The sequence below is a fragment of the Dermacentor albipictus genome, chromosome 1 (assembly GCF_038994185.2).
Source record: "Dermacentor albipictus isolate Rhodes 1998 colony chromosome 1, USDA_Dalb.pri_finalv2, whole genome shotgun sequence".
Taxonomy (NCBI): Eukaryota; Metazoa; Arthropoda; class Arachnida; order Ixodida; family Ixodidae; genus Dermacentor; species Dermacentor albipictus.
The window spans coordinates 54,790,447-54,807,113 of record NC_091821.1 but is presented as its reverse complement, the minus strand read 5'-3'; the positions used below and the strand labels follow the sequence as shown (position 1 = coordinate 54,807,113).

The window sequence follows — 16,667 nt, the reverse complement described above, 5'->3', positions numbered from 1 at the left end:
TGGTTACAGAATAGGGCTTTTGGGCTTCGAGGTCCTCTGTTAGAATCCGGGCGTCGCACAATTCTTTTATTGATGTATTTAAAAAAAAAACAAGAGCTGGCACTTTCGCCCGAAGGCCGAAGCATCGACAGCGATAGTAAGGTTCAGCGTTATATTTGTACTCTTCGGATGGTGTTCAAAGTATACGCAAATGCGACATCTTGGCAGAACACAGCACGTAAGGCGACTCCTGCTGGACTGAAGCAACAGCGCCCTGTCAGCTACGAAACTTGTGACAACGCTGGCGTGACGAAGAGCGTCGCCAGTGTTGTTGCACGCGTCGCACGTCGACGGTGCACGAGCCTGAAACCGACGGGGAACCGTCGGCGTTCGAAAAAACAGGAGCAAGCGCCTCCACGCGCTGACTTGCACGCAGGAAATTATTGAGGGTGTTGTATTCAGCCTCTTGAGCATGCCTGTGTGTATGTGCGTGTTTTAAAAATAAATGCTCTGGGTCCCTCTCGGCAACATCGGGCGTCCCCCAAGGGTCTGTCCTCGCACCCCTTCTGCTCCTAATATATGTTAACGACCTACCCAACCATGCATCTTCTCGTATCCGTATGTTTGCCGACGACTGCGTCATCTATCGCACAATTACTAACCTTTCCGATCAAGATGCGCTCCAATATGACCTTAACCGTGTACAGGAGTGGCGCGATCTTTGGCTAATGACGCTTAATCCCACTAAATGCAAACTCGTTTCTTCTCGACGCCAGCGTAATCCTTTGCTTTTTTCTTACGTAATCTCTAAGACCACTGTTGAAAAAGTCCAATCCTATAAGTACCTTGGCGTCACCTTGCCCTGCGATCTTTTCTGGTGCGCACATGTCCCCAATGTCATATCATCAGCGGGAACGGATTTTTAGTTTTTTAAAGCATCATTTGCGTCACACCCCACAGGACATAAAACTTCTCGCGTATAAACCTCTACTCAGATCTAAACTAGAATATGCGGCGCCACTCTGGAGTCTGCACCAGGTATACTTAATCAAGGAATTAGAATCCATGCAAAGTCGTGCAACTAGGTTCATTCATTCTTCATACTCATATGACATAAGCATCATCATCATCACCATCAGCCTGGTTACGCCCACTGCAGGGCAAAGGCCTCTCCCATATTTCTCCAACAACCCCGGTCATGTACTAATTGTGGCCACGCCGTCCCAGCAAACTTCTTAATCTCATCCATCCACCTAACTTTCTGCCGCCCCCTGCTACGCTTCCCTTCCCTTGGGATCCAGTCCGTAACCCTTAATGACCATCGGTTATCTTCCCTCCTCATTACATGTCCTGCCCATGCCCGTTTCTTTTTCTTGATTTCAACTAAGATGTCATTAACTCGCGTTTGTTCCCTGACCCAATCTGCTCTTTTCTTATCCCTTAACGTTACAACTATCATTCTTCTTTCCATAGCTCGTTGCGTCGTCCTCAATTTGAGTAGAACTCTTTTCGTAAGCCTCCAGGTTTCTGCCCCGTAGGTGAGTACTGGTAAGACACAGCTATTATATACTTTTCTCTTGAGGGATAATGGTAACCTGCTGCTCATGATCTGAGAATGCCTGCCAAATGCACCCCAGCCCATTCTTATTCTCCTGATTATTTCCGTCTCATGATCCGGATCCGCCGTCACTACCTGCCCCAAGTAGGTGTATTCCCTTACGATTTCCAGTGCCTCGTTGCCTATTGTAAATTGCTGTTCTCTTCCCAGACTGTTAAACATTACTTTAGTTTTCTGCAGATTAATTTTTAGAGCCACTCTTCTGCTTTGCCTCTCCAGGTCAGTGAGCATGCACTACAATTGGCCCCCTGAGTTACTAAGCAAGGCAATATCATCAGCGAATCGCAAGTTACTAAGGTACTCTCCATTAACTTTTATCCCCAATTGTTCCCAATCCAGGTCCCTGAATACCTCCTGTAAACATGCTGTGAATAGCATTGGAGAGATCGTATCTCCCTGCCTGACGCCTTTCTTTATTGGGATTTTGTTGCTTGATTTATGGAGGACTACGGTGGCTGTGGAGCCGCTATAGATATCTTTCAGTATTTTTACATACGGCTCGTCTACACCCTGATTCCGTAATGCCTCCATGACTGCTGAGGTTTCGACAGAATCAAACGTTTTCTCGTAATCAATGAAAGCTATATATAAGGGTTGGTTATATTCCGCACATTTCTCTATCACCTGATTGATAGTGTGAATATGATCTATTGTTGAGTAGCCTTTACGGAATCCTGCCTGGTCCTTTGCTTGACAGAAGTCTAAGGTGTTCCTGATTCTATTTGCGATTACCTTAGTAAATAGTTTGTAGGCAACGGACAGTAAGCTGATCGGTCTATAATTTTTCAAGTCTTTGGCGTCTCCTTTCTTATGAATTAGGATTATGTTAGCGTTCTGCCAAGATTCCAGTACGCTCGAGGTCATGAGGCATTGCGTATACAGGGTAGCCAGTTTCTCTAGAACAATCTGTCCACCATTCTTCAACAAATCTGCTGTTACCTGATCCTCCCCAGCTGCCTTCCCCCTTTGCATATCTCCCAAGGCTTTCTTTACTTCTTCCGGTGTTACCTTCGGGATTTCGAATTCCTCTAGACTATTTTCTCTTCCATTATCGTCGTGGGTGCCACTGGTACTGTATAAATCTCTATAGAACTCCTCAGCCACTTGAACTATCTCATCCATAATAGTAATGATATTGCCGGCTTTGTCTCTTAACGCATACATCTGATTCTTGCAGATTCATAGTTTCTTCTTCACTGTTTTTAGGCTTCCTCCGTTCCTGAGAGCATGTTCAATTCTATCCATATCATACTTTCTTATGTCAGCTGTCTTACGCTGGTTGATTAACTTCGAAAGTTCTGCCAGTTCTATTCTAGCTGTAGGGTTTGAGGCTTTCATACATTGGCGTTTCTTGATCAGATCTTTCGTCTCCTGCGATAGTTTGCCGGTATCCTGCCTAATGGAGTTACCACCGACTTCCATTGCACACTCCTTAATGATGCCCACTAGATTGTCGTTCATTGTTTCAACACTAAGGTCATCTTCCTGAGTTAAAGCTGAATACCTGCTCTGTAGCTTGATCTGGAATTCTTCCATTTTCCCTCTTACCGCTAACTCATTAATCGGCTTCTTATGTACTAGTTTCTTCCGTTCCCTCCTCAGGTCTAGGCTAATTCGAGTTCTTACCATCCTGTGGTCACTGCAGCGCACTTTGCCGAGCACGTCCACATCTTGAATGATGCCAGGGTTAGCGCAGAGTATGAAGTCTATTTCATTTCTAGTCTCGTCATTCGGGATCCTCCACGTCCACTTTCGGCTATCCCGCTTGCGGAAGGAGGTATTCATTATCCCCATATTATTCTGTTCCGCAAACTCTACTAATAACTCTCCCCTGATATTCCTAGCGCCTATGCCATATTCCCCCACTGCCTTGTCTCCAGCCTGCTTCTTGCCTACGTTGGCATTAAAGTCGCCCATTAGTATAGTGTATTTGGTTTTCACTCTACCCATCGCCGATTCCACGTCTTCATAGAAGCTTTCGACTTCCTGGTCATCATGACTGGATGTAGGGGCGTAGACTTTTACAATCTTCATTTTGTACCTCTTATTAAGTTTCACAACAAGACCTGCCACCCTCTCGTTGATGCTATAGAATTCCTGTATGTTACCAGCTATATTCTTATTAATCAGGAATCCGACTCCTAGTTCTCTTCTCTCCGCTAAGCCCCTGTAGCACAGGACGTGCCCGCTTTTTAGCACTGTATATGCTTCTTTTGGCCTCCTAACTTCACTGAGCCCTATTATATTATTTAGTTCCCTCTAATTCCTCCAATAGCACTGCTAGACTCGCCTCACTAGATAACGTTCTAGCGTTAAACGTTGCCAGGTTCATATTCCATTGGCGGCCTAAGCATATCATCCCTCAAACGCAAAACTGGTCTTCCAAATCTTTCTGTACGTCGCCGCATCACCAGCCTCTGTCTGCTCCACAAATTTTTTCACAGTTTCCGCAATCGCACGCTCTACATAATCCCACCCACGTGCGTATCCCACCGCACTAGCCGTCCACGTAAAATTGCACGCTCACGTGCTCACATTACCACCTTCGCTGCCTCATTTTTTCTTCGTGCAGCAGTGGACTGGAATGGCCTTCCCCGAAACATTGCAGCAATCACGTGCCCATCAAGTTTTACAGAAAATGTCACAGCCCACTGTTCCGCATAAAGACTTATTTGTAAACTTCATTTGTTAGCCCACCCCTTATGTAATACCCCCTAAACGGGGGTCTTTAAGGTAATAAAGTGATGTGATGATGTGATGTGTGGAGTAATGGTTAGACTAGCGGGCTTCTGTGCTGGCGGTACCTTGATGGAATACCGCCGACGGACACGAAAGAGACTAGAAACATACCCGATACAGAAAAGTGGTGGGAACTAGTTAAGAAAACACTTCTTAAAAAAGGAAATCTACGCACACAACGGCGGAGATGATGTAACGTTCGTACGCGCAGCGGGCGGCAGGTCTGTTTCTGGAAGGTTGTTGAATGCATGTCGAGGCTTGGCACGTCTACCGAAAAATGTATGACTCGTTTGTTTCGACATACTTTTTCCCCCTCGCCCCGCCTCCCTCTTGTTTTTTCGCGCCAGCGTGCCGTGTCTTATATACAAACTTTATTAAAAGAAGTATCTAATTCAACTGCGACATCACGACAAGTGGTTTACGTTTATTTTCAATCCATAAACAGCATATAACTTATAGGAACACTCGACTATGCTAGCTGTTGCGTCTCCAAAGAAAAGCTTCCCCTCCTTGCGATAAAAAAGAAAATATTTGGGACCGCCACCACGTTACACGGCGGTAAGTTTCTAACCTATTGGTGTGGAACTTCGACGGGAAGATCTGAAAGTAAAAAAAAATTAAGAACAACATATTGGCCGCCCCCTTCTAGCATTCCAATATACCATCCGTTTTTATGATGATGTTTGAGGTTTAGTGGGGCAAGGGCCAGGTATGGTCAAAGAGCGTCATGCTAGTGGTAATGAATATGCAGTGGTCTGATGGGTTCTGGGAATTTATAGTGACGTGGCTGTAGAGAGGCCCAAAAGAGTTGGTGTAAATTGCACAAGATGTACACGTAATAAAATTATGGCAATGATTAATGACGTGTACTATGATCACTAAAATGCATTAAGAAAGAATGATGCATTATATAAAATATGCGAGATGTTAAATTGCTTAGAGCACTACTACCTCGCCAGAGCCCTTGAACCACAAATGCCTAGAGGCATGTGCTATTCAAAATAATTATCACAGCGGCATCCTCTGAAGAGAGGAGGCGCTACGAACGTGTGGGGCTAATAACATGAAACACAACATCTTTCAAAAAATCTAGGACTGCGTTGGTGTCAAAGAGTGGTTATGGACCAAGTAACATAACAGGATGAAGGGGGATGCGTTGCCGGTATGCTAAGGGAAAATGTTTCTTTCTTTCAGATTCGGGTTCCCGACACTCCAGTAGGACGTGGAAGACGGTCAGCCTCTCCCCGCATACGTTTTTAGCAACGTTACCCAGAACACTTATAGTAGTAGCGTGCTCAATTCTGTGTTAACTTTCTACTACGCTGATTGCGAGATTGGTGTTTCGGTAGGAGGGTATCGATAATGTGATTATCATCAAAGAATGAGCAGACGCGAGAAGTGCCATCCGCAGCACCGCCCGATTCAGCATAGTAACACGGTATAAAAAGGAGCTATAGCTGGTAATGCATACTCGAGCAACTACAGCGCAGAAACCAACGAAGGACGAATAAGAGGAGACATAGGTAAGGCACTTGGCCGTCTGTACTCTGTTGGTATCTGAGCTTTTAGTTGCTCTATAATGACAGTAAAACATTGGTCAAGTATCGGTTCAAGACGTCGTCATTCGGACATTATTTTATTTGCGCTACTTTATCAGGTGGTGATGGTGGTGGCTTTTGATAAGAGTGCGCGAGTTCTGTGTTCTACGCTGTGAAAACGACAAGACTCTGCGAACGCTTCGTTAAAGCGTCCATATGGAGCTTCGAAAAATAGTCAACAGGAAGCGTACTAAGCGCTTGCGCAAAAAAAAAAAATTTAAAAAAACAGTTGGTGCACGTACTATCGTTTCGGTTGCAGTTCAGATATGCATTGTAACGTTAAAGAGTTGCGATGCAGAAGGAACAAACGCTGATGCTTATCACTGGCTGGAAATTATTGCATGTAAGTGATCTTTAAGCAGAAATTCGCAGCGTCAACCAGATTTGAGCCGAGTTCTCGCAGGTTTTCTGACGGTATATGGTCGCAGAACATCGTTTGCCGGTCCTCAGGTCGTACAGGAAAGAGAGCTCTGCACCGATCGCCAAACCCGACATCGAGTCCTCATCTATCGAGTGCGAGACCTGCGATGAGTGGCCCATAAGCCCACCGGTCTCGGCATTCGCTTAACTAAATGAGCTACCGCTGCTGCAGGAGAATGCGTCACAAGTGGCCGGACTCCGATGACGAAGAAGAAGTGCTATCATTGCAAGGCAGCGGCTAACTTATACCACTAATGATATTTTCCAGTGGGAGAACAGGAACTTCCGGAACTGCTACGAAGTCGCTACTGAGAGGGCTTGTGCACATGGCGACGCCGCCGGGACTGGTGCGAACCCTCTCGACAGCACCTTCGGTAGGGTGTCTAGATAGACACCATACCTTCGGTGCCTTTGAAAGAGTTCCTGCTGGTCATCAGATGGCATTGACAATGAGTAAAGATCCGGGGCGGAATTCGCTAAGCCATGCCGTTCGGACGCAATTTTTTAACCAAAAATTGGAGGACGCTTAAGCTTCGCCTTCAAGAGTGGGACGCGACAGCGTTCCCGTCGACCCGCCAAGGGGTATAAGACAATGCGCTACGGCACAGCGATCACTTACGATGCGCCCCGCATCGGACTTAGCGCCCACCTATCACGCGGTGAGCGTCGAGCAACGCAGCGTTCGGCGCGGCAACGAAACGTGCGCCTGAGCGAACGAAACGAACCAAAGAACTCGGTGTCTCGGAGGGGAAACGATCTACGCCAGCCAAACGTCGCGATCGGCACGGGCAGAGAGATAGATAGTAATCTAAAGAAAGGACCGGGAGCACGGCGAAGCGTCGTCAGGGGAGAGGGAGTCCCGCGACGCGCCTGGCAGCGGTCCCAATGCGCGCGCGGCGCGCCTCCTGTCGGGGCAGCGCCGTACATTGAGAGGAGGGGGGTCTTCTGTGTTTGCCGCAAGATGGCTCTGCGTGCGCGGAAAGCGCAGAAGAAATGCAGCGGAAACGCACTTCGCAACTCGTGTAATTGTGACTTCTGTACGTTACATGTTCATAATTACCGATATACACCGCAGTATAACTTTCCACGGCTCGTTTCGAAGGCAACACCGCATTCACTAGAGGCGCGTTTGCACCGCTTGGAAGCATCGAACTCGTGGCTGAGTGGTAGCGTCTCCGTCTCACACTCCGGAGACCCTGGTTCGATTCCCACCGGGCCAATCTTGTAAGTTGCTTTTTATTTATGAAGCGCCTGCCGTGATTTATCGCTCACGGTCAACGCCGCAAACGCCGACACCGACGCCGACGACACCGGCTTTTCTGCGACACGAGCTCCTTAACGCTATCGCGTTAAAACGCTTTTTTTTACGCAAAGAGTAGCCGAAGTGGCAGTGCGCTTACCTTGCGACATCGTATGAGAACGAGAAGGAAACGAATGTAGGATTAAACGACAAGGAAAGAAAGAAGCGCGGTCAACTGATAGCGTGATTGCGCATCATGCTTCTGTAGTTGAGGTTACGTTCTCAAGGCAAATCACTGCACACCTCTCGGACAGCTTCCTTTTCCGGGCGTCTGCTATAGCGCCGACAAACGCGACCGCGCTCGCCCGTTCATCGCACAGACTAATTATTGGTATTGCCTAGATTACAAAGTGACTAAACGTCTTTCTTTTTCTTAATACTATTTAGGCAAAAGAAAAAAATCGAGAAAACTGCATATTAAATAGTAGCTCACATACCCTCTAGGTAAGGCCTGCAGCACCTTCACGTCCGTCGGGATGGCATGTGACCACGCTGTACGCGGCTGCAGGGGCGGTTCTTGTGCTGTGCACAGACCCGATATCTGATCCCTCGGCAGCCGGTACCGCCTTAGTTGCTGGGAGACGATGTTGTCGAGCACCAACGAACGACGAAACGCGCGCTCCCTTCGCATAAGATGCTTGATGAGGGAACAGAAAGCTACAAAAAAAAAGAAAGCTGCCATGAAAGCCAAATGCAGAAGGAAGCGTTCGTTGCCAACACTGCCAAATTTGTTACAGAAAACTTCGTTACGTAACATCCGTAAGTGCACGTTTCGCTACTTATCTCACTGACGTCGTAACAGCGGTCATCTCTTCCCCTTGGCTTCTTCGCATCTGATAAAACAGCGCCATGATGGTGCTCCGCGCGAAGTCAATAGTTTGTTTTGCAGGCATAAATCCGATCGAATGCCGACAGAGGTGACATACACAAAGATGCCTACACTGAAGGTTTTGGAGAACGTTAATAAATCATAGGTTGGTGACGTCGTGACCCACAGCCTATACGGTGTCCGTTATATCCCAAGTGGCAGCACGTAACGGTTCGACATTCGACAGAGTTTCGGAACAAATCGGTCCAGTTCACCGATCTTGTTCCACTGATGCACTATGTTTTTTTCCGGGGCCATCACCACGCATACACGTATACCGCGAGGCCAAGGTGAGGGTATCCAAGCGGCAGCAGACGCTGCTTTGTAAACATTCGAATGTGGCATCGCAGTACGAAGCGAACTTCGGGCTGAAAGATATACCGAGTGAAAATACCGGGCGGACTTCTCATGTTGTAAAACATGCGAAGCCTAAGGTATCATTGAAGCAGAGTAGACGTGAGTCCGACGATTTGCCAGTACACACGCTTTGACTTACCGTAAACATGGAAGTTCCACATAAATGAAACAATTCTTGAATTGTCAGCCGGACGCTGCAAGAACAACAGCCTTAGTATGAAGTTCATTCCCTCCTTCAGTACGAGCAATACGATATGCACTTCCAGCGCTTACACCACTAAATACACAGAAATGTCCTAGCTTCGTCCAAATGCACTGGATTAAGTGATCCAACAGTGCACCGCCGGGAGAGCACACGCTGAGATAGCGTGATTCCAGCGACGCAACTACTGATCTTGCTGATACGGCGCACTTTAGTGACCATGTTCAACGCCGGGCATTTAAAATTCCTTTAACTTCACGATGCCAAGCAACCATCGCTGGTTTATTCACGCCGTCAAGTTGACTACTGCGCAGCAGGCGTGGAGCACTGAAACACGGTCGCTAACTAGAAGAAACTTCTTGCGCTGAATTCACAAACGTCAGTGAAGGAGGGAAAGGAAGAAAAAACAGAAAGAATATCGCACGAAGCTAATGAAAGGATTAGTGACGTCCTTTTACATAGGACTGATGGTAAAAAATTAAATTATGGGGTTTTACGTGCCAAAACCACTTTCTGATTATAAGGCACGCCGTAGTGGAGGACACCGGAAATTTCGACCACCTGGGGTTCTTTAGCGTGCACCTAAATCTAAGTACACGGGTGTTTTCGCCCCCATCGAAATGCGGCCGCCGTGGCCGGGATTCGATCCCGCGACCTCGTGCTCAGCAGCCCAACACCATAGCCACTGAGAAACCACGGCGGGTAGGAATGATGTTTGTCTGGGATTTAGAATAAGCACCTTCAGCCAATAAAAATAAGACGGTGCCTGTCATCTGCTTTCGCTTTTCCTGCGTTGTCTGCTCTTCCCCTGACCTGTTACTGGCTTTGCGCATAAAAGCAACATGTAGTGGCCCCTTTAGCAGCGTTGAGCATAGATTGCAAGCAAACGTACGAATATTTCCGCCGGTGCTCATTTTTTTTACAAAAAAGGACGTGTCTCCACTGATAGGCTCCACCGTGGTTATACATACATACATACATACATACATACATACATACATACATACATACATACATACATACATACATACATACATACATACATACATACATACATACATACATACATACATACATACAATATAAGCTTATACACACACACATATGTATATATATGTGTGTGTGTGTGTGTGTGTGTGTGTGTGTGTGTGAATATTAGAAAAAGTCTGGAAACATGCATAAGTGGCGCAGTATGAGGTGGTACACCATTGTGTGTAGTTTGCACACCGAGCAGCAAGTCAACAGAATAGAGTAATGAAACGCAGATGTGATGTCACATTCTATATACTGTATTGAAGACCGTTTTATTCCTTTACCCTACTGGTGCATTACACGATCCTTCATGGCGAAATGGATCTTTGTAGTCCATTAGAATGGAGTGCCATTTACCAATCCGATAGGTGTCCGCTCATTGGTTGTTATTCGCACAGAAGAGTATTCGTACGCTTTCCTTTAACACGATTGGCTACAAGAGAGCTCATTCGACGATTATTTGTATCGTTCATGTGGCGTATGTTAGGGCGCTATTCTGGACATTCCGCCATTTTTTCGATGCGTGACGTAGGCGTGCCGCAAACAAAATGGCGCTGGTGGCCCCGTTTTGTTTACGTAACCTGACGCCAACTTGACGTTTCGCCTAAGAAATCGAAATGAAGGCACTGAATGTAGCGTTATCGGTAAAGCAAAACAGTTTTCCTCCGCAGTAAAAATAAAGCAGCTATCTCAAAGCATATGATTATTCCGTCGAAAACGCTTCTCGCTTCCGTAGTCTGCTGCGTACAAGCCGTCGTCTGTTTCAATAGCTAGGATGCGTGTCCCGGCGGAAAATGGAATGAGTCATCGCATGTTGGCGCCAACGCGCTTGTTTTCTTGCTTGAGACAACATACACGACCTACCAGTGGTGATGCGCGCACGTTCTAGGCCACGTTATCGCTATCTCGTGAAACGCAAGTGACTCAGCCCGACTCCTGAGAAACGGCCGAATATTACCGAAAGCGTTGCGCGCGCCAGAAATAACCACTAGCGCGACGCAAGCGCCGGCGCTGCCATCTCTTGTTCATTTCGCTGGTTACTCGCACCGCGGGAGGAAACTTCGAGGCGCCGCCTTGCGCACATTTCTTTTTATAAATTAGAAAGAGGCCGTTGTCATAACTTTTGATTGTGCGAAAAGGCATTAGTATTGATTACAATACAAATGCAGCAGTGAAAAGTGGACAACATTGCCGAAAGTTCGCTATGTTCAACCAATATTATTTCGTATAAACGCGTTCCTTTAAAAAATGATGGCCCCAAACACAAATGCCAACACCACCCGAGAGCGATGCAAATACTATGAGCACGCGTTGAGAATAAAAGATTTTCGTGGCGCCGAACGACGGGGAAAATATTGCGATACGCATTCCTGTCGGCTGCCATTGCATATGGTTGCTCATTAGCATAATTCGCGCGGCTCGTCGCAGCAAAAATTATGGCGGAAAATCTCAGCAATGGCGGCCCAGCGCAACGTCACGCATCGTCAAAATGACGTTTACAAAACAGCCCTTCCTGTGACGCTCCTCACGAGATGTTCCTTCAGCCAATCAGCAAGCTGGCATGGCGCATATCTTGGATCGCCTCCACATATTCGCGCAATAGCACATGTATTGCACTGGTTGTGCATGCTGCTGCTCACATTCTTTTTGAAGCGCTAACATCGCAATATAGCTGCCAAGGACCAGAAAAATGTATTAGTCCATAAAATTTGCAGCTCCACGTCACGTTTCGTCATCTTGATGAAAACGCAAAATTGCATTTTGCAATACTTCCGCTTCCCGGCACAAATTTCAAAACACTCGACCTCTCGACAGCCAATCAGAGAGTAAACACGGCGGATAATGGCGGCCGTGCAGCCGCCATGCGTGTCCAGAATAGCGCCCTTATTTCACAGCATCACGGTTGTTCGAGCAATTCCACGCAACATGGATGCGAACCTACACGCAGCCAGAAGGCAGGCAAGGGTAGATTACGTGGAAAGCCACCTGGCAACACAGGAAAACACGGTGTACACGGATGCAGGGCTATACCCGTGGGACATGCACACTAGAACACACAGAGTAGCTACGGCTGTAGTAGACTACATGGGAGAGACAATCAGCTGCGCAACCATAAGGAATTGCACGGTAGCGGAGGGGGAAGAGGTCGCCATAGCGCTTGCAGCAACCGAAGGCTACCGAAGTAACAGATCACTAACCATATTAACAGACTCCAAAGCTGCATGCAGGCATTACATGCAGGGGAGAGTCTGTAAAGAGGCCCTGCGAATCCTCCTCGGAGCAGGAACCCTCGGAAATAAAGTGAAACACAAAATTTTCTGGATACCGGCCCATACCGGGATAGAAGAGAACGTGAGAGCAGACAGTCTAGTTCGCGAGATCACATACCGAGCTGGACAGATGGAGCCTCTCGAGAACCCTCCAATGGTGGAGCCGATGTGTGAGGAAATATTAAACTACTATAGAGGGCAGAGAATCAAATATCCTCCGCCACACACAATACTTACACAACAGGAAGCAGCCGACTGGAGAAGGCTACAAACCGGAACTTTCTATAATCTACACATACTAAGTAAAATGTACCCGACACAATACAGAAACTCCTGCCCATGGTGCGGAGAAATACCAACTCGAAGTGGCCAGGCTCAGTGGAGCCCTGGAATAGGGGCACACCCGTGCTGAAGAGCCAGGCAGCAAGCGCAAGACGGCTCACCGCTAAACCCCTTGATAGAATCAATAAAGTTTTTCTCTCTCTCTCGAGCAGTCTACGGAATTTTTGTATCAATGATAGTATATGATGTTATCCGCCTTTCCTTTTTCTTTTTTGATATTTCCTCACACTAATATCGAAGGGCGGAATTCACTAAGCTGCGCTGTTCGTACGCAATTTCTCAGTCAAAATCTTGTTACGCTGAGATGAGGGTGCAACCGAAGTGGCAGCGCATTTAACTTGCAGCGTCGTATGAGAGCGAGGAGGAAGCAAAGCTCGGATTAAATGACATGAAATGTGAGAAGTCCGGTCAACTGATAGCACGATCACACATCATGCTTACGTAGTCGAGGTTATATATTCTTACGGCAAATCACTGCACAGCCCAATTCGACAGCTTCCTTTTCCGGGCGTCTGCTACACTGCCGGCAACCGCAACCGCACTCACCCGTTCACCACACCGCCCTAAAAAAAAATTGCAGTGGAAGTGTTAGGTACGGCATCACTTGCAGAAATGAGCGCGCGCAATGCCGCGCGCTTGAAAACGCGCGCCGCGAAAGATGCTTCGCGGCAAGAATTAGTGTTGGGGACGCAAGCGGCTTGCGTACGCAAGAACTAGGGGCGACGTTACTGCGCATGCGCAGACCGCTATGTCTACTTGCGTCCTTGGGTTGTTGGAGCGGCCGAAAACATCGCTGCCCCTAAGAGGTCACGTTACCCACGCGACTCTTGCGGTGTAGGAGAACTTACGAGTAGCTAGCGGGTAGATAATCTAATAAATCTTTCGCCAAGTGTCGACAGACGTCGTTTTTATGTGTATTAGAGAGGTTTAGAGTGTCTGATATTCGGATAAACGCAGTTGGGGTATTGGGGCGGAGCCATAAACGGGAGCGTCCTGCTTGGTGCATCCACCTGGCGGCGCAAAGCTCAAATGGACAAAAGCAGCTAATATTGCTGTAACCAAGTCTATTCTACTTCGCTGGTGGTGTAAATTATCGGCACTGGCTTAATTGTGTTGCTGCCAAAAATTTATACCCGCAGCAAAGTAAAATACACTTGGTTATACTGCAATATTAGCTGTTTTTGTCTGTTTGAGCTTTGCGCCACCAGGTAGCAGCACCATGCAGGACGCTCTAGTTCATGGCTCCGCCCCAACGCCCCAGCCTGCATTTACCCGATTACCGGATGCTGTAAACCTCTCTATTAACTGCTTCTAATAAAAAGAGTTTAATGTACTTTACTTCATATGCTTCATTTCATATTTTATAACATGATAACGCAGCAACCATCAGCCGTTGGTGGTGCTGCGAGCGCATGCGATCTCACTGCGGTTTGCGTTTGGGGCCGCTAACCTATAACACGTTTCTGCTTGCGTACGCAAACGCAAACGCACCCAAGCGCTTGGGGCCCCAACGCCTTGCGTCCCCAATACTAAAACTCTGCCGCGCGAGGATGGCTTCCAAACCCATTTTTTCGAGGCGCCGCGCGTCCGCAAACCCAAGCAAGCCAATCACAGGCTCCGAAGTCGTCACGTGGGCGCTGAGGCGAATGCTCTTACCGGCGAGCCCGACCGGCGCGCGAGCCGTGTTTTCTCGGATATTATCAGCTCCTGGCTGGAAGCTTACCGCTATCATTGAAAAGAAAGGTGTTAAATTACTGCGTTCTACCGATGCTAACATACCGGGAAGAAACTTGTATGTTGACAAACTCGAGAGCAAGTTAAGGACCGCGCAAAGAACGATGGAACGAAAAATTGTAGGCGTAACGTCGAGACAGGAAGAGAGCGGTGGTGGATCAGAGAGTAAACGGGGATGTAGCCAGTCATTCTAATTGACTATAAGAGAAGGATAGCCACAGAATGGGTGTCAAGAGAAGGAAAGCGCAGTTGAGGACGGCAGAAAACTAGGTGGGATTATTAAATTAGGAAATTTGCAGGCACAAGCTGGAATCAGTTGGCGCAGGACAGGGGTAATTGGAGATCGCAGGGAAGAGGCCTTCATCCTGCAGTGGGCATTAGATCACCGTTACTGATCGCCCTTACTGTCTTCAATCTGATTGTAGTCCTTTGGTTTGCTAGCCAGGTGGGTCTTGGTTTTTTTATAACTGTGAGCGCCACAGCGTATATGCCGTGAGATTGTTTGTGCTGCGCATTCCAGGGGCTTCGTCTTTCTCTGTCGGTGTTGTCCTAGCGCTCGTTCCCACGGCGCAACAAAGCCAACTTTCCTATACTATTCTTGTACAGAAGCCACGGGAAGGAAATGATCTCTCTCATTTCACAGCGCCGCCTTATTGTCTATTTCGTTAGCAGGCTGCATCGACAACGGACTGCATCGTGTGTCTGCAGCACCGTGGGATAGACCAGATAGCACCGAGTCCCAAAACGCCAACCAGCTGTGGGAATGTGGAATGCGCAAACATCGCATGATATCTGACGTTCTCAGCGATGGAAGCAGACACAGCTCTTCCCGGCGTATTTGCGCTTGGGAGAAAAACAAACAAAACAGAGAATACATGGGGCATTATCACAGTTGTGGTTTTACGCAGCTCGTGAAGAAGTTCCTTCGGAATTTCAGCGAAACGATTTCTTCATAAACATTAAGAGAGAGAGAGACAGAGAGAGAGAGGGGGAGAGAGAGAGAGAGAGGGAAAACGTAATGGTATCCGGAGAGGTTAGCCTATAGCAACAGACTTGGCACGCTTGTAAAGATGGTGAGGGATATATGCAAGGGAGAGAGGGAAGAGCAGACAAACAAAAAGCACAAACACTCACATTAATGCACTAGCATAAAATTATTATCTCTGAAGGCCAAAGTAAACACCAAGAAACGAGATGACAGCCATTAACTGGGAAAGGAGCTCCAGTTAAGTTTTAATTAAGTGAAGCCGAGTTCTATGCGATGTGCGGTTAGAAGACTGCGCGCACTGCTAGAACGTGTTTTTCTTTTTTTAACGATGCAAGTGTTCCGAACGAGCGCTGTCGACGCGTCACCGGATCTCTTTGTTTCGAACTAAGAAAGCCGTTTGTTTAACAAGTGCATCAAGTGCAACGCCAAACCTTGTTCTGCACTCCCTCACGCAGCAAGGCGTTATTTTGTTGTTCCGAGACAACGCCGACGACAGTTTTCGGGCTTGGAGATCGACATAGGCCACATGGCTTTCAGAGTTGTTTTCGCACAGCGCAGGCTAGGAAATTGAACATGACGCCCCTCTCGCGTGAAATGGCGGTGGTGGCAGATAGCGAGTCGTGCCCGGCCGGCAGCGTGCCAGGATATGTGCGCAATTCCGACAGCAGCTGCGGAAACGCAGAACCGCAATCACGGGCCGCTCTATATACGCATTTGTGTGCGGGTCGCCCGGCGGTATATATGGGTAAGAAGGGGACGAGAGACGGAGAGACACTTAAGCGTTTAAGACTGTGCAAGAAGCAGATCGCCAGTGACGCCTGCCAGTGACAGCTGGAACGACTATCGGGGACGTTGACAGCAGGGGTAGAGGTATAGGGCTTGCGTGCGAGGCGCCACACAGGGCACCAGGTTCGGGCCTCATTAAAGAGCGCCGCCGCAAGGAAGTATACGCTCTCTGCATTGGCAGAGTTTCCTTGGGATGGGAGCCTGTAGAAACTGCGCTGTATTTTGTACTTCGGTGACTGCCGCCCGTCTGGCCGGGGTCAGGCGCTTTGCGCCGTCGCGATAGATAGGTGCTCCGCGTTGCAGCGTCCTTACCGATTCCCAATGGCGCGGTCGATCCCTGTCGGCTTTCGCTGACATTTAATTTGCGAGGCGCCTCGTCAGTCGTTGGACACACTCGTGCGGCAAAAAAAAAGAAAAAAAATTTAATGACACTA

The 16,667-nt window shown here is 47.8% G+C and overlaps 1 long non-coding RNA gene across 1 annotated transcript; it reads right to left on the bottom strand.

Moving 5' to 3' along the window:
* Positions 1 to 4,745: 4,745 nt before the first annotated feature.
* LOC135899288 (uncharacterized) lies at positions 4,746 to 9,208 on the bottom strand. The gene is made up of 3 exons (XR_010563576.1): positions 9,019 to 9,208; positions 8,092 to 8,311; positions 4,746 to 4,936 (listed from the first exon to the last, which is right to left on the bottom strand). It is a non-coding gene; the product is annotated as an uncharacterized lncRNA (long non-coding RNA).
* Between the last annotated feature and the right edge of the window lie 7,459 nt (positions 9,209 to 16,667).